At 42.9% G+C, this 19,071-nt stretch overlaps 1 long non-coding RNA gene across 1 annotated transcript; it reads left to right on the forward strand.

Moving 5' to 3' along the window:
* Window positions 14,075-18,781, forward strand: LOC108635922. Its single transcript, XR_001918018.1, has 3 exons — window positions 14,075-14,182; window positions 18,433-18,500; window positions 18,755-18,781. It is a non-coding gene; the product is annotated as an uncharacterized LOC108635922 (long non-coding RNA).

Consider the following 19,071-nt stretch of genomic DNA (forward strand, 5'->3'; position numbering starts at 1 on the left):
AGTTCAGTCACTCAGTCGTGTCTGACTCTTTGCAACCCCATGAATCGCAGCATGCCAGGCCTCCCTGTCCATCACCATCTCCCAGAGTTCACTCAGACTCACGTCCATCGAGTCCATGATGCCATCCAGCCATCTGATCCTCGGTCGTCCCCTTCTTCTCCTGCCCCCAATCCCTCCCAGCATCAGAGTCTTTTCCAATGCGTCAACTCTTCGCATGAGGTGGCCAAAGTACTGGAGCTTCAGCTTTAGCATCATTCCTTCCAAAGAAATCCCAGGGTTGATCTCCTTCAGAATGGACTGGTTGGATCTCCTTGCAGTCCAAGGGACCCTCAAGAGTCTTCTCCAACACCACAGTTCAAAAGCATCAATTCTTCAGCGCTCAGCCTTCTTCACAGTTCAACTCTCACATCCATACATGACTACTGGAAAAACCATAGCTTTGACTAGACGGACCTTAATCGGCAAAGTAATGTCTCTGCTTTTGAATATACTATCTAGGTTGGTCATAACTTTCCTTCCAAGGAGTAAGCATCTTTTAATTTCATGGCCGCAGCCACCATCTGCAGTGATTTTGGAGCCCCCCAAAATAAAGTCTGACACTGTTTCCACAGTTTCCCCATCTATTTCCCATGAAGTGATGGGACTGGATGCCATGGATCTTCGTTTTCTGAATGTTGAGCTTTAAGCCAACTTTTTCGCTCTCCTCTTTCACTTTCATCAAGAGGCTTTTTAGCTCCTCTTCACTTTCTGCCATAAGGGTGGTGTCATCTGCATATCTGAGGTTATTGATATTTCTCCTGCTGGAAAAACCATAGCCTTGACGAGACAGACCTTTGTTGGCACAGTAATGTCTCTGCTTTTGAATATGCTGTCTAGGTTGGTAATAGCTTTCCTTCCAAGGAGTAAGCATCTTTTAATTTTATGGCTGCAATCACCATCTGCAGTGATTTTGGAGCCCCCAAAAATAAAGTCAGCCACTGTTTCCACTGTTTCCCCATCTATTTGCCATGAATTGATGGGACCAGATGCCATGATCTTAGTTTCCTGAATGTTGAGCTTTAAGCCAACTTTTTCACTCTCTGTTTCACTTTCATCAAGAGGCTCTTTAGTTCTTCTTCACTTTCTACCATAAGGGTGGTGTTATCTGCATATCTGAGGTTATTGATATTTCTCCCGGCAATCTTGATTCCAGCTTGTGCTTCATCCAGCCCAGCATTTCTCATGATGTGCTCTGCATATCAGTTAAATAAACAGGGTGACAATATACAGCCTTGATGTACTCCTTTTCCTATTTGGAACCAGTCTGTTGTTCCATGTCCAGTTCTAACTGTTGTTTCCTGATTTGCATATAGGTTTCTCAAGAGGCAGGTAAGGTGGTCTGGTATACCCATCTCTCTTTTTTTTAAATATACATTTATCTATTTTAATTGAAGGTTAATTACTTTACAATATTGTATTGGTTTTGCCATACATCAACATGAATCCGCGTAGGTATACACGCGTAGGTATACACGAACAGGTATACACGCGTTCCCCATTCTGAAACCCCCTCCTTCCTCCCTCCCTGTTGGTGCACTGGGACAACCCAGAGGGATGGTATTCCCATCTCTTTCAGAATTTTCCACAGTTTATTGTGATCCACACAGTCAAAGGCTTTGGCATAGTCAATAAAGCAGAAATGGGTGTTTTTCTGGAACTCTCTTGCTTTTTTGATGATGAAACAGATGTTGGCAATTTGACCGTTGGTTCCTCTGCCTTTTCTAAAACAAGCTTGAACATCTGGAAGTTCATGGTTCACATACTGTTGAAGCCTGGCTTGGAGAATTTTGAGTATTACTTTACTAGTGTGTGAGACGAGTGCAATTGTGCAGTAGTTTGAGCATTCGTTTGAGCATTCTTTGGCACGGCCTTTCTTTGGGATTGGAATGAAAACTGACCTTTTCCAGTCCTGTGGACACTGCTGAGTTTTCCAAATTTGCTGGTGTATTTCGTGCAGCACTTTCACAGCATCATCTTTTAGGATTTGAAATAGCTCAACTGGAATTCCATCACCTCCACTAGCTTTGTTCATAGTGATGCTTCCTAAGCTTCACTTGACTTCACATTCCAGAATGTCTGGCTGTAGGTGAGTGATCACACCATCGTGATTATCTGGGTCATGAAGATCTTCTTTGTACAGTTCTTCTGTGTATTCTTGCCACCTTTTCTTAATATCTTCTGCTTCTGTTAGGTCCATACCAGTTCTGTCCTTTATTGAGCCCATCTTTGCATGAAATATTCCCTTGGTATCTCTAATTTTCTTGAAGAGATCTCTAATCTTTCCTGTTCTATTGTTTTCCTCTATTTCTTTGCACTGATCACTGAGGAGCCTTTCTTATCTCTCCTTGGTATTCTTTGGAACTCTGCATCCCCCATCAAATGGCCATATCTTCCCTTTTCTCCTTTGCTTTTCACTTCTCTTCTTTCCACAGCTATTTGTAAGGTCTCCTCAGACAGCCATTTTGCCTTTTTGCATTTCTTTTTCTTGAGGATGGTCTTGCTCCTTGTCTCCTGTACAATGTCATGAACCTCCGTCCATAGTTCATTAGGCACTTTGTCTGTCAGATCTAATCCCTTGAATCTATTTCTCACTTCCACTGTATAATCGTTAGGGATTTGATTTAGGTCATACTTGAATGGTCTAGTGGTTTTTTCTACTTTCTGCAATCTAAGTCTGAATTTGGCAATAAGAAGTTCATGATCTGAGCCACAGTCAGCTCCTAGTCTTGTTTCTGCTGACTGTATAGAGCTTCTCCATCTTTGGCTGCAAGGAATATAATCAATCTGATTTTGGTGTTGACCATCTGCTAAGGTCCATGTGTAGAGTCTTCTCTTGTGTTGTTGGAAGAGGGTGTTTGCTATGACCAGTGCATTCTCTTGGCAAAGCTCTATTAGCCTTTGGCCTGCTTCATTCTGTACTCCAAGGCCAAATTTTCCTATTACTCCAGGTATCTCTTGACTTCCTACTTTTGCATTCCAGACCCCTATAATGAAAAGGACATCTTTTTGGGGTGTTAGTTCTAGAACATCTTGTAGGTCTTCATAGAACTCTTTAACTTCAGCTTCTTCAGCATTACTGGCTGGGGCATAGACTTGGATTACTGCTATATTGAATGTTTCGCCTTGGAAATGAACAGAGATCATTCTGTCATTCTGTCGTTTTTGAGATTGCATCCAAGTACTGCATTTCAGACTCTTCTTTTGTTGGCCATGATGGCTACTCCATTTCCTCTAAGGAATTCTTGCCCCCAGTAGTAGATATAATAGTCATCAGAGTTAAATTCACCCTTTCCAGTCCATTTTAATTCACTGATTCCTAAAATGTCTACTTTCACCCTTGCCACCTTCTCTTTGACCACTTCCAATTTGCCTTGATTCATGGACCTAACATTCCAGGTTCCTATGCGATATTGCTCTTTACAGCATCAGACCTTGCTTCCATCACCAGTCACATCCACAACTGGGTGTTGTTTTTACCTTGGCTCCATCTCTTCATTCTTTTTGGAGTTATGTCTTCACTGATCTCTAGTAGTATATTGGGCACCTACCAACCTGGGGAGTTCATCTTTCAGTGTCCTATCTTTTTGGCTTTTCATACTGTTCATGGGGTTCTCAAGGCAGGAATACTGAAGTGCTTTGCCATTCCCTTCTCTAGTGGACTATATTTTGCCAGAACTCTCCACCATGACCCGTCCATCTTAGGTGGCCCTACACGGCATGGCTCATAGTTTCACTGAGTTAGACAAGGCTGTGGTCCATGTGCTCAGATTGGTTAGTTTCTGTGATTGTGGTTTTCAGTCTGTCTGCCCTCTGATGGAGGAGGATAAGAGGCTTATGGAAGCTTCCTGATGGGAGAGACTGACTGAGGGGGAAACTGGGTCTTGTTCTGATCAGTGGGGCCATGCTCAGTGAATCTTTAATCCAATTTTCTGTTGATGGGTGGAGCCATGTTCCCTCCCTGCTATTTACCTGGGGCCAAACTATGGGGGCTTCCCTGGTGGCTCAGAGGTTAAAGCATCTGCCTGCAGTGCGGGAGACCTGGGTTCGATCCCTGGGTTGGGAAGATCTCCTGGAGAAGGGAATGGCACCCCACTCCAGTATTCTTGCCTGGAGAACCCCATGGACGGAGGAGCCTGGTGGGCTACAGTCCACGGGGTCGCAAAGAGTCGGACACGGCTGAGCGACTTCACTCACCCACTCACACTGTGATGGAGGCAATGAAGGTAATGGAGACCTCCCTCGAAAGACCCGCTGCAGGTACTGCTGCACTCGGTGCCCCCAACCCTGTAGCCCACCGACCCACGCCCCCGCCGGCGACTCCCGGACACCCACAGGCAAGTCCGGGGCAGTCTCCTGGGGGCCACTGCTCCTTTCTCCTGGGTCCTGGTGCTCAGGTTTCTGTTGTTTATTTCCCAGTCCTGTGTAAATTCTGGCAGCTCTATGATGGGGTTAACAGCGACCTCCTCCAAGAGAGCTTATGCCACACCCAAGTCTGCTGCACCCAGGGCCCCTGTCCCTGTGGCAGTCCACCACCGACCCACACCTCCATGGCAGATGCTCAGACACAGTTCTGTCTCAGTCTCTGTGGGGTCCCTGGGTCCTGGTGCACACAAGGTTTGTTTGAGCCCTCTAAGCTTCTCTGGCTGGAATGGGATTTGATTCTAAACACGAATTTGCCCCTCCTACCTTCTTGCTGGGGCTTCTCCTTTGCCCTTGTATGTGGGGTGTCTCCTCATAGCCACACCAGTGCCAAATGTCTTACTGGGGTTTCTCTGACCTTGGATGTGGGTTATCGCCACATGGCCAGTCCAGTGAAGTGCAGCTGCATAGATTAGCGAACCCAAAATAGACAACACAGAAATAGACATTCATGAGTAGGGCCGACAGGTTTCTGATGAAGGTGAAAAACCAATGTGATGAAGGAAAAACAGAGTTTTTAACACATTGACCCCTCATAGAAAGAAAACCTGATGCCTTATGCACAAATTAACTCAAAATGAAACATAAGCCTACATGTGAAAAGTAAAACTGTAATGCTTTTAATGAAAACCTTTAGAAAATATCTTTGTGACCGAAGGCTAAGTAAAGAGTTCTTAAATACGACACCAAAAGCATAATCCATAAAACAAAAATTGATAAAGTGGACTTCACAAAAATTAAAAACTTTTGCTCTGCGAAAAACTCTGGTAAGAGGTTAGAAAGATAAGCCACAGATTGAGAAAGCATATTTGTATATCACATATCTGACAAAGGACTTGTATCCAAAAGATATAAAGAACTCTGAGTTTACCAGAAAAAACACAACGCAGTTAGCAAAGCAAAAGAATAGAACACCAAATCCAGCCTGAAACACTTAACCAAAAAGGGGATATGGGTGCACATAAGCATATGAAGAGATGCTCAATATCATCAACCATGCTGAGTAAAGAGAAACCAGTATGTAAGGGCTACATACAAGGGCTTCCCTGGTGGCTCAGAGGTAAAGCGTCTGCCTGCAATGCAGGAAACCCGGGTTCGATTCCTGGGTCGGAAAGATCCCCTGGAGAAGGAAATAGCCAACCCACTCCAGTATTCTTGACTGGAAAATCCCATGGATGGAGAAGCCTGGTAGGCTATAGTCCATGGGGTCGCAAAGAGTCGGACACAACAGAGCGACTTCACTTTACTTCACATACAATGCAGTTCCATTCATACAACTTTGAAATAAAATTATAGAGACAGAGGATAGATGAGTGACTGTCAGAAGGTAGGGAAGAGGTGTAATTATGAAAGTGTAGCACATGCGGGACCTTTGTAAGATGGAACGATTCCATATCTTGATTGTTAGAGTAGCCACATGAGTCTATACAAGTGATAAAATTTCATAGAACTATACACACCCAGAAAAAAATCAGTGCGTGTAAAGGGTGAAGCAGTCCAGATAGGTCAGCATTTAGTCAGTATTATTGTGCCAATATTAATTTCTTAGTTTTCACATGGTACAAAGTTACTACTGGGGGAAGTTGGGTGGTGGGTATACAGGGCCTTTTTGTACTATTTTTGCAACTTCTCATGAGTCTATAAGTTTTTCAAAACATTATCAAAAAGAAACCACTGAGATGCCATGTCTACTGCCACTTCAACAAGAATTTTATGTCAATGAATTTGAAAACATAGATGAAATGGGCAAATTTCTAGAAAAACTTCCCATATTAAAAGCACTGAATAAATTCTATGAAACTTACAAGAATACACTTGATCCAAAGGAAAAAAAATGTAACATTTCCCAGCTCAATGTGAATGACAATGGTGTCAATTTTGCCTCTCCGATAGAATTATATGTACAGCTAAACTGATTCTATCTTCTCCAATATCTTGTAATTTCTTAATTATGTCTGTTCCAACGATTCATTCAGAGTTTGGTATTAAGGGGTAAGTCATAAATTCCAATAAGGCAACTAGCTGATTTTAGGTTCCATTTCACCAAACTCCTATTGAGCAGCTTCTTCCAAACATTTTATGTATTTGTTTGTTTGTTGCCTGTGCTGGGTCTTCATTGCCGTGTGGGCTCTTCTCTAGCTGCGGTGAGAGGGGGCTCCTCTCTAGCTGGGCTGTGCAGGCTTCCTCCTGCACCGGCTCCTCTTACTGCAGAGCATGGCTCTGGGGCCCTCAGGCTTCAGAAGTTGCAGCTTCTGGGCTCCAGACCACAAGCTCAGTAGTTGTGACCCAGGGGCTTTGTTGCCCTGCAGCATATGGGATCTTCTCAGACCAGGGATCAAACTGGTGTCCCCTGCGTTGCAAGGCAGATTCTTGGAACACCAGAGAAGCCTAGATCACTAGAGAAGCCTCTCTTCCAAAGATTTTAAACCTTATCTTTGCCTTTATGTATACTTTGCCATTTTTCCTGAAAGTGTTGATATTTGTCATCCTGTACCTAGTAATCCCAGCATTTTTAGCTCAGTGACATATTAATAGATTATACAGGAAGAAACTGTCTAATCTGGGAAGATAAAACAATGCAAAGCATCTAGTTTGGAGCTCTAGGTTTGCTCTTTATCCTGGGTCTAAGCTTTTCCCTGGTCTCTTTGACTGTGACAGCTCATTCTTTCTCTTCCTTGTTGGAATGGTAGGGCCTCTTGGGTTTGGTAATGCATAACAGCCACTTGTCCTTCTGTGTCTATTATTCTGTCTCAGAGGTTGCCTGTACGTAAGGCAGATATGATGCTTTCCATGTCTATACTAAAGTGTGCAGCAGGTGTGGGGGAGAGGGTGTCTTTCTATTCTTGTCTTTTGTCTTGCCTTTTTCCTAGTAGATTTCTTATATGCTTCTTTCCTTCTATTTCCCTAAATCTACTCTGGTTTGCAGTAATGTCCATATCTTCCAGTGGTATAACTATGTCCTAATCATGCTTATCTCAACTGGTATATCATCACACCCCACCTGTACTTTCATTGTTGTTGTTCGACCATGGACTGTAGCCTGCCAGGCTCCTCTGTGCATGGGATTTTTCAGGCAAGAATACTGGAGTGGGTTGACATTTTCTACCAAGGGATCTTCCCAACCCAGGGATCAAACCCGCAGCTCCTGCATTGCAGGTGGATTCTTTACCTAACCGAGTCATCTGATGGGAAGCCCCACTTTTAGTTTCCCCCATAATTGTAATTATTTCCTGAGGGGGTCTTGCCTTAAAAACTATCCACTCTTCATTTCATCTATGCTTATCTGAGCAACAATTTATATATGTGTTTTATGCCCATTCTGTCCTAGTTTCTAGATAAAATGGGCTTCCCTAGGGGCTCAGATGGTAAAGAATCTGCCTGCAATGCAGGAGACCCTGGAGGAGGAAATGGCAACCTACTCCAGTATTCTTGCCTGGAGAATTCCTTGGCCAGAGGATCCTAATGGGCTATAGCTCACGGTGTCACAAAGACTCAGATACAACTGAGCAACTAGTACTTTCATCCTAATTTCATCAGTATAGTTTTGCTTTTCTATAATCTTTCCCTGTTTAGCTCTTAAACTGCTGTTTACGGCTGGTCATCTAATTATCCATCCTGTAAATATCCATTCCAGTAATGACTGTCTCTGGCTTGTGACTTTTATGGAGTCTGAATGTCAACTGTCTCTTTTCTTTTAACTTTAACAGTATCAAGGAACATGGCATCCATATATTGCCATAGGTTTATGATTCTCTAACCTGACTTCTGAATTCTTTAGCAATAGTTTACCATTTAATAGCAATATTATATATTACTATTATATTTGCTATATTATGTTTTCATTTTTCTGTCAGTTCAGTTCAGTTGCTCAGCTGTATCTGACTCTTTGCGACCCCACGGACTGCAGCACACCAGGCTTCCCTGTACATCACCAACTCCTGAAGCTTACTCAAACTCACGTCCATCAAATTGGTGATGCCATTTTTCTATGGCTGAGTTTGTGTCCGCAAAAGCATAGATTTTTCAGCAATCATGACTAGTCACTCTCTGTCATTCTTGCCATCAGTTGTTGAAATTCCCCATTAGAGGGTCATCTGACCAGCTCAGAACCCCGTGGATCATTAGCTTCATCACAATTTTACGACATGCAGCACCATATGTTTGGAAACACAATTCTTTCTACACTTGTTTTTATTTAATTATTTCTGAATCCTGCACTACTTTTGATTATAATCATCATATACTTTAACTGTCTCATTTTCTCTTCTCTAGCTGGTCTAAACATCATGAGTGCAGGGAGTCAACCCTCTTTCTATTTTAGGTTTAAACATAACTCCATATTTATTTTCTTTAAATAATCATTCCTGCCTAGTTTGTTACCCTAGTAAATATTCTTTTACTGAATCACAAAGCCTGTAACATACATTGATGATTTAAAATGAGTCATGAATTTCTCTCAGCTCTTGTCTCAAATTCTATTTTGCTTGAGGCTTACACGCATAGAGGAGCGCACCACTCTAAAAAATGCGATGCTGTGCGTATAGACCTAAGGTCAACAAGAGATTCATAGGAACCTTTGTGTCCTGAGGGTGAGAAAAGGTCAGGCTCTAGTCTCATTATGGTCTTGGAGGAGAAAATGTCATGTCATTGTGTGGATATATACAGGCTAGTGTCAGTTAGGTTAAAAAAAAGTGTTTAAACATAATTTGTAGTGTTTTTCTTGAAAAATGAAATAGACACAGCAAGAGTTTAAAAAATGACCCCACATCAAGAGTACAGGAGCAGTGAGGAGATGGGGCTATGTGGGTTTGATATTAAGAAGCTCAAGAAAGCTAAATTGTGCTTGCTGTGATGTGCTTGCTTATGAACAGCTGAGAAGAGGTGAATGTGCTTCAAGGTGGGGGTGGGTTGAAACATGGTGAGCCTTAAAGGGAGACCAGCCTTGTGAGTGCAATGATACCGAAGGATATATGTCAATAGAATGCAAGAACACAGTGGCCACTGAAAACTCTGTGCCGGGCCCCATAGTCAGCATATTACATGCACTCTTTCTAATACTACACTTAACTCTGCAGAAGGGGGCAGGTTTGTGCTTGTGAATAAACTAAATATGTGAAGAAGCTCATGCTCAGAGAGGCTGCAGTTCGTGTACCGAAGGCAACACGGAGAAAATATGAAGCCAAGTGTATGAGGCTCTGCAACCTATATTTATCTCATCACTCTGACTTCCCATCTGGTGTGACCTGTGTAAGTATGTCTTTGGAATAATTCCATTGGTTATTATTAAAACTTCTCTGTTTCGCTGTTCCATTGGTGATTCAAAATTCCTTCTTTCCAATGTATGCCTTTCAGGGAAAACTGAAATCAACAAACCAACATTCTCAGTTTGTCCTGTGGGTGCCACCATAACCATAGCATGTGCTGTGTTTAGTCATGTCGTGTCTGACTCTTGGTGACCCCATGGACTAACCCAACAGGCTCCTCTTGTCCATGGGATTCTCCAGATAAGAATACTGGAGTGGGTTGCCACGCCCTCCTCTAGGGGAATTTTCCCAACCGAGGGATCGAACCCAGGTCTCCCACGTTGCAGGTGGGTTCTTTATTGTCTGAGCCACAAGGGAAGCCCATGCATACTGGAGCGGGTACCCCCTTCTCCAGGGGATCTTCCTGACCCAGGAATCAAACTGGGGTTTCCTGCATTGCAGGCAGATTCTTTACAAGCTGAGCTACCAGGGAAGCCCAACCACAGAATACCTCTTTCTTATTTGTCAGCTCTTATTTCCCAGGGCTGCGATAGACGAGAAATTCTGGAAGAGAGAAGCCAATTTATGCGACTGATGGTTCATGCTGGTAAACCCACCCATGTGTTGAGAGTTCTGTAACTCTAACATGCATTTTTCCTTGTTTTCTTGAGAGAGAAAATTTTACATGAAGCCAAGGTCAGAAAGTGTAAAAAGGTATGCAATAGTCTCCTTCTCAGTCCTGCCCCTGTCTGCCTAGTTCTTATTCATGCGTGCATGCTAAGTTGCTTCATTTGTGTCCGACTCTGTGAGGCCCTATGGACTGTTGCCCTCCAGGCACTCCTCACTTTAATCTCTGTCCATGGGATTCTCCAGGCAAGACTACTGGAGTGGGTTGCCAAGCCCTCCTCCAGGGGATATTCCTGACCCAGGGACTGAATCCAAGTCTTCTGCATTGCAGGCAGTCTCCTGCATTGTAGGCGGATTCTTTACCAGCTGAGCCACCAGGTAAGCCCTATAGCTACATTTAACATTTATTACAATACCTCCTGCAGAATGCTTTGCACTTCTCTGTTTGGGCTGTGCTGGCATTTAACTCTCACTATGGATCTAGAAGTAAGTAAGAGATGGTAAGACTGGGCGGGGGAAGCACTGATTCCCCTTGTGAGGTGGTCGTCCTGAGTTAAATCAACAAAGGAAATTTATGAAAGGAAAGTCAAGATTCCTTGAGAAAGAGCTGGGCTGCTTAATCAGGCAAGTAAGATTCGGGGAGATTTCAGTGTTCAAAAATCTCGGTCTCATGTCTAGTTTTCCAAATATTCCTATTTAAGTCTCAGAATCCCACCCACACTCATTAACTAGTGCCTTAACTGGCATATGATAACCTAGAGAGATTGGACACTTGACTAGTACTATTTCTCCCTTACACCTGAAGTTAGTCTTTGGACCTAAATTTTGGTTGTGTGTGTTCTCTAGAAAATAATTTTTTTAAGGCCACCATTGACGTTTTCTGATTCTCTTCCTGTTCCACAACTTAAAGTTTCAAGTCTCTAGGCTTAAAAAATTTTCCCTTTTTTGTAAGCTCTCCAAGCTGTCAGGAGCATCCAGGCTGCTAATTATAATCACCACTGTTGCCAGAGCAATTACGCACGTTAGTTACTTGATCTTGTCTCGCCATTCACTTGTACTGCATCCCACAGCAGTGCTATCTTGGGTGACCATGATATTGCTCCATATCAGGGATACTATTATCCTGCTTCCCCCTGGGAGAGGATATCTGTGAGCTTATCAAAGGTATTGGCAATGGAATCTCAGAGTCCCATCTGGAGGGTTTATTTCCTTGAGCCATTTTTTATACCACTTACTGTATCAGTGAAGTCTATCACAGGAGACAAGTAGCATATTCAAGGGATTTAACTGAAGAGAAGATGATGAAGGAAACATTTTAAGAGGGATGATGTATTAGTTAGGGTTCTCCAGAGGAACTATATATATATATATATATATACACACACATACCTATCTCTATCTATCTATCTATCTATCTATCTATCTATCTATCTGGACTTCTCTGGTGGTTCAGCAATAAAGGATCCATCTGCCTTGTGATCCAGGTTGGATCCTGGGTCGGGAAGATCCCCTGGAGGAGAGCGTGGCAACCCATTTCAGTTTTCCCAGCTGGAGAATCCCAGGGACAGAGGAGACTACCAGGCTACAGTCCATAGAGTGGCAAAGAGTCAGACAAGACTGAAGCAATTTAGCATGCACGCAAGTATATACACATATATGTGTATACATATGGTCCTGTATGTGAATAACTTTAATCCCACAGCTTGTCCAAACGTGTGCTATCAAAAGCTTGTGTTTTTGACGATACGGTAGGTGAAAAGCGTATCTCTGTGTAGTTGTTGCATTTCTTTTTTAAATGAAGGGATGTAACATTTTCACAGAAGTTCATTAAGAACTCACTCAGTTTCAAGTGGTATTAAACTCAACTTAATCTGGTTTAAGCAACAGAGAAGAAATAAGATTCACATAAAGGAAAAGTGAGTTGGTATATCTAGAGACACGTCTTGATGCAAGGACTCAAAAGATATCATCAAGGCTGACCTCCCTCTCCCTCTGTGCCCCCCGTCTTTTCTCTCTCAGTCTCTCTGCCTCTGGCCCTCCGAATTTTCCATCTGCTTGGCTCTATTCTGAGACTGTCTCCTCGTAGTGGCCCCAGGCAGCACCAGGTTTTCATCCTCAAGCTTCAGGTTCAGCAAAAAGACTAGGTCTGATGCTCATTGATTCCAGTTTTATTATACGCCTGTCCTTGAACCATCACTGTAGACAGAGAGAGGTCCTGCTTCTTTGCCCAGGCCCGAGTCACAGGACCATACTCGCTTCTATCCACGCATGTATCTTCCAAGACGCCCATATTGAAATCATGCAACTCTGCTACTCACAATAAAAGCTGTGCTCATCCTTGCCGGGGTCCAGCCCCGGTGGATCCAGGGAATTTGAAGTGGGGACGGTGTTGGCGAGGGAAAAACTTATTTATTTATTAATATAAGATTAGATTATGAAGAAATAGTGTAGCAGGAAAATTAAGTGGAGAAAAGAGGCTGAATAACTTGGTTTACGTGGAAAGCCAATAAAGTTCCAGACAAGGAGTTTGCACCGTCTACGTTAGGCCGGTGCCCGTTTGAATATCGGAGAGTGCCCCGCCTTGGGCTCTCTTACGGATCTTAGAAGCTGGGACAAGTAAGTAGACATGGCGAGCCTCCACACCCCAGATGGGAATTCAGCCTGAAGTTAAAGAGGAGACACGGGGGAAACCAGTCCTTCCAATGATTGGCCCCTCCTCTATTGTCCTTCAAGGCCTTTTATAATTTTGATTATAAATAGAGATCAATGGGTAATACAAAATTATGTAGCGTTAGCAGCCCAGACTCTTTTTCTGTATATCTTTTTGTATACAAAAGGTCTCAGGTGATTTACATTATCTTCTGGCCAAGAGGCTTGCTAACACTTTTTGGCTCTCTTCCTTAATGAATGTTAATTTCGTTTCCCCTGAAGTGTTTTTCTTTAATCTGCATCTCCTTAAAGTGCTAAAGTTACATCTCTATAGAACAATGGCGCAGTGGGTTATCACAAAGAAGGTACTTAACTCAAAGATCTAATGTTGCTTCTTGTTTTTTCTATATACCAACTATATCAACAAATAAAAGATATGAAAATTTGGCAGCAAGTATTGGCTCAACAAATGAAACCTTTAATCAGTCCTATTCTAATGATTTTGACTCCTCGGAAGCCCCTACATTCCTAGGATGTTTTAAGCTTCCTGTGCCTCCCGCAGTCGGGAGGCTGCCGCAATCACATGCGCAGCTGTACGAGTCCTGCAGGCAGGCTAGAAAGCCATCAGAGGGGTTTTTAGATTGAAACACTAGTATTATGCCCAGGAGATTTACTATCTAAAAGCTCTAATTTTTTCCAGCAAAAGGTGGTGGGGGGACAGCCCCCTGTTAATGTCAGAAGAGTAGGTGGAAAGCATAACACAGTAAAGCAGGCAGACTCTGGTCTTGGGGGGTGGATGCTCAGGAAATTTCAGGGGGAACCCCTGAAGCCTGATCACGTCCTTGCGTTTTGTCAGACTTCCTTCCGCGTGACCTTGTCACGGGCGGGATTCCTCACGCTGGCCCCCGGAACACCCTCATCTTAGAAGGAGGTGAGGTAAACAACCCCAAGCTCATAAGCAAACTAGTTACTTTGCCACCCCAGAATCTCTAGGTTTTGAGTATTATTCTTGGTCGAGTCCTGAAGTGGCTTCTCGCAGTCCAGCAAATTATGATTAAATGAAAACTATAACTCTCATTATACACTTATAGGAAGAGATAATGACAAGCAAAGTAAAACCTTCCCTTGGAAAAAGAGGAGAGTGGGGAACTTCCCACAGCGGGCCCTGACTTGGAACACGTCCTGAGACCCCTGGTCCTAGTGAGGTGAGTTCATTAGTCATTTAATGCCGTCACCCCGGAAGGCTCTCTTCTCTTTATCTTCCCTGGCCCCATTTGAGGTGGTGACCTTAGATGATGTGCCCCTTCTATGAGTTGCATTTGTTTGGCATCTCATTTCCTGAAAGAGTAGGTTTGAGGGCCTGGAATGACCTTGGACCTTGAACATTGGCAAGCTACTCTTTGTTGGGCTTAAGGTTTTCCTGGCTATGAATCTCGCTTAAAACATTAGGGGGCAATAACCCTGTAAGGTAAGTATTATTATTCTCATTTCATAAGTGTGAATTCTACTGCTCAGAAACGTGAAGCCATACAGCTGGGGAGTGACAAAGCCAATATTTGTAATCAGAGGAGCCTTCCGTCATCCCTCTTTTTCATCCTGCTTCCCTGTGTACCTTATATTAAAATAGTTTTGTTTGTAATATCTCTATCATTATTAGCAAAACTTTTGTATCTAGCAGCTCTAGTGGGAAATTCATTCTCGCTGCACTTCCTGCTAAATTTGTCAGTCAGAACGAAAATCAGAAGAAAAGTTCGCAGCTTGCCCTGTAGGTGTCGCCCTCATCATAGAATATATCTTCCCAGTTTTGCCGCAGGGCTCTCCCGCGGGGACCATGGATCCGGCGTCCTAGAAGGATACAAGAAGCGGCATCTAATCTAGGGAGCCCGGTGCCAGCATCCAGAATATGTTTCTGTTGTTTTGTATGTAGGTCCTGTATGTCCTCTAGTTAGGACTCTTTCTATTTTTAATTTGTTTGATTTTTGAACAGGTAAGTCCATGGGGTCGCAGAGTCGGACCCGACTGAGCAACTGAACTGAACTGACGGAATATATTTATAACGGCTCAAAAGCAAACAAAAAAGTGCAAAAGAATGTAGTGGGGAAAAACTTCTGTTTCATCAGATCCATACCAAAAGTTACTAGTTATCAGCTTATTTTGTACTTCTAGAATAAGTTTTATTCATATATAAGAAAATATTTTTTTAAACTACCTTTTTTAAAATTTTGCATAGCACACTGTAATTTTTTTCTCCATCTTGATCGTTCCATTAACACATTAACACTATATCTTAGAAATCTTTTATATCAACACATAAAATTTCCTCTCTCTCTCTTTTTTTAATCCTCAAAGTATTCTCACAACATGGAAGCAGCTACATTTATCCTCTCAGGTCTCTAGTGATGAGTATGTATGTGGATTTTAATAAAAATCCAATAAAAATAATGCTAAAATAAGTAGCTTTGCATAACTTCATTTTGCATGTGTGTGAATATATATGAAAGTATTGAGAATACATGCATCTGCAAAGTTTATTGACATTTCCAAATTGCCCTCTACAGGGCTCATACCAGCTTATGCACCCGCCAACCATGTATGAAATTGTCTATTTCCCACAGCTTGGCCAATGCAATGTGTTTAGGATTTTTTCTAATCAATCTGAGAGTGAGGAAAAAAAAAAAAGTTTCCTCAGTTTTATTTTTTGTGTTTTTATTATAAATGAGTTGGAGCTTCTTTTGGTTTGAGAGCCATTTAAATGAGTTTGATTTTTTTCTGATTGCAAGAGATAGAAAGCCCAGCTCCCATGGCCTCAGCAAGATGTTTGTTTTCTCTGGACTAACCATACTGGAGGTAGATGTAGCTTTTCCAATGAGCCTTAATCCAAAGGCAACGTCCCCAAGGCCTGTGATTTCTCTCTTTCTTTTCCTCTCTGTCTGCTCACTGGCTCCCTTGTTTTCCCCTCCTTTTCTGTTCCACTTCCCTTCTGTCCTGGGCCTCTTCTCTAACAGGCTCTGATTCAGTGCTCTGATTGGACAGGACTGAGTCATGTGACAGAGCCCGAATCCCCCACAAACTACATGGATTGGGTGGGAAGTGGGGATGCTGGCTGTTCAGTGAAAGGTCAGAGTGTTATGAGGAGACGGATGCCTGGGCACTGGCTGGGGAACACTGCACATCTGTGTTGTCATCCACCCCTTCGACAGCTCAACATCCACATACTTTTTATTCACACACACACACCTTAAAAAATATCCATGCTGTAGCTGTAATGAAGCCATAATTACATGCTATAAAATTGCACTCACCCCCTTCCCAGAGGGAGACAGCACAGAGACCCGTGTGGCTCCTGCTCCAAGGTCAAGATTTCTAGGTGACGTGCAGTCTTCTTGGTCAGGGCTTGATGGGGCTCCGCCTGGCCCAGCAATCTGTGGTTCCTAAAAAACCGAAAGGCACACGTGAAAGAACAGGGGAATCAAACCAGAATGTCCATTCGGTAAGGGAAACAGCACGAAGTGGTCTCTGGTCCGGCACTCACAGGACAGGAGGGCAAGGTTTCCCTGACCTGGAGGTAGTGAGCTCCGTAGCCAACCTGGCTGCTCTGCTCTGCTCTCTGGAGTCATCACCTTTGTCTTGTATTTCCCTAGCCCCTGTGAGCTGGAGATTGGGAGGAGAAGGAGGACCCTTCTCATGAGCAGCTCTCTTCCTCTTAGAATGGATTTCATGTATTTAGGACTGTCTGGTCCCATCACTTCATGGGAAATAGATGGGGAAACAGTGGAAACAGTGTCAGACTTTATTTTCTGGGGCTCCAAAATCACTGAAGATGGTGACTGCAGCTATGAAATTAAAAGATGTTTACTCCTTGGAAGGAAAGTTATGAACAACCTAGATAGCATATTAAAAAGCAGAGACATTACTTTGCAACTAAGGTCCATCTAGTCAAGGCTATGGTTTTTCCAGTGGTCATGTATGGAGGTGAGAGTTGGACCGTGAAGAAAGCTGAGCACCAAAGAATTGATGCTTTTGAACTGTGGTGTTGGAGGATACTCTTGAGAGTCCCTTGGACTGCAAGGAGATCTAACCAGTCCATCCTAAAGGAGGTCAGTCCTGGGTGTTCATTGGAAGGACTGATGCTGAAGCTGAAACTCCAATACCTTGGCCAGCTGATGTGATGAGTTGACTCATTGGAAAAGTCTCTGATGCTGGGAGGGATTGAGGGCAGGAGGAGAAGGGGATGATAGAGGATGAGATGGCTGGATTGCATCACCGACTTGATAGACATGAGTTTGAGTGAACTCCGGGAGAAGGTGATGGACAGGGAGGCCTGGCGTGCTGTGATTCATGGGGTCGCAAAGAGTCAAACACTGCTGAGCCACTGAACTGAAGTGAACTGAAAGATTAAATAATCACAGGCTGCTGACTGCCAGATTTGGAGTTTCTCTAGCAAAATACATCTCTTAAGATATTGGGAGGCTCCTGAGCATATATCCAGAAAAAAACTATAGTTCAAAAAGACACATGTCCCCTCTACATTCATAGCAGCACTATGTATAATAGCTGAGACAAGGAAACAAGCTAAATGTCATCAACAGATGTTGTATAAAGAAGATGTGGTATGGATACACCACAGAATACTACTCAGGCACACAAAAGAATGAAGTAAGTCAGCAACATGGATGGACCTCGAGATTATCATACTAAGTGAAGTAAGCCAGAGAAAGCCAAACAGCATATGATATCACTTGTAGGTGGGATCTAAAATATGACATAAGTAAACATTTCTACAAAACAGAGACAGAATCACGGATGTAGAGGACAGATTCGTGTTGCCAAGGGGGCAAGGGGATGGGGGCAATGGATTGAGGGTTTGGGATTAACAGACACAAACTATTAAGGGTAGTGGAGATAAACAACAAGGTCCTGTATAGCACGGGGAAGTATATTCAGTATCCTGTAATACACCAGAACAGAAAAGAATGTGGAAAAAAGATGCGCATAACTGAATCACTTTTGCTATATAGAAAAAACGAACCCAATATTGCAAATCAACTATACTTCAATAAAATAAATGTAAAAAAACACTGTGAGCCATTCGCCTGTGATATATACATGGATGTGTGTGTGTTAGTCACTCGGTCATGTCCGACTCTGTGCAATCCTATGGACTGTAGCTGACCAAATTTCTCTGTCCATGGGATTCTCCCGGCAAGAATACTGGAGTGGGTTGCCATTCCCTTCTCCAGGGGATCTTCCCGACCCAGGGATTGAACCCGGCTCTCCTGCATCGCAGGTGAATATTTTACTGTCTGAACCACCAGGGAAGCTCGCCCGCACCAATTTCCAGATACTATAAAAATTTAGTTTTTGAGGAGTAAACTGAGAAACACCAATCCCTATGTATGTATGTGTATATATATATATACACACACATATGTATAGCCTATTTCTTGTTTTACAGAATAGATGCTGTGGATCTGAGATATTAAGTGCCTTTACCTGTAGCCCTGCCGCTGGGAGGAACAAACGGTGAGTGAGAGAGCCACTATCTGTAACCAGTCCTAAGGTCTAAGCTTTCAATATGCTTATCTGAAAAATTAGGCTCACAATAACTAGCAACGCTAATGGGAAAAATCACTCTCCTCCCCTGTGCCCTGGTCAGCTTATTCTGACGTTCCCTCCCTCCCCACTCTCCTCATCCCAGAAAAGCACAAAGAAAACAAACTGAAATATTCTGCGTGTCCTCTAGGTGGCACTGTTAACCACAGGATGTTTCTTTCCAGCCCTGCAACTTGATCTCTGAAGGCTGGAAAGAATCAGATATTCTAGAAGATGGAGTCCAGTCTACACAATGCAGTCTAAGGACCCCCGCTCATGGGTTTAGAGTTCTATATCTCCAACATATAAGTTAGGGTTCTTTTCTCCTAAAATTTTATTCACCTCATTTTTTAATAGCTTATACTTTTATAGGTTTCAAAAATTTAAATGTACAAAAAAAATCTTATTTGAAAATAAACTCCTTATCCATCTATGTAGCATTTATGGTAGCATTCTTTTTTATGTCTATTCTTCTAGAGATTTTAATATATATGCAACCAAA

Source organism: Capra hircus, chromosome 4 (assembly GCF_001704415.2).
Source record: "Capra hircus breed San Clemente chromosome 4, ASM170441v1, whole genome shotgun sequence".
NCBI classification, from domain to species: Eukaryota; Metazoa; Chordata; class Mammalia; order Artiodactyla; family Bovidae; genus Capra; species Capra hircus.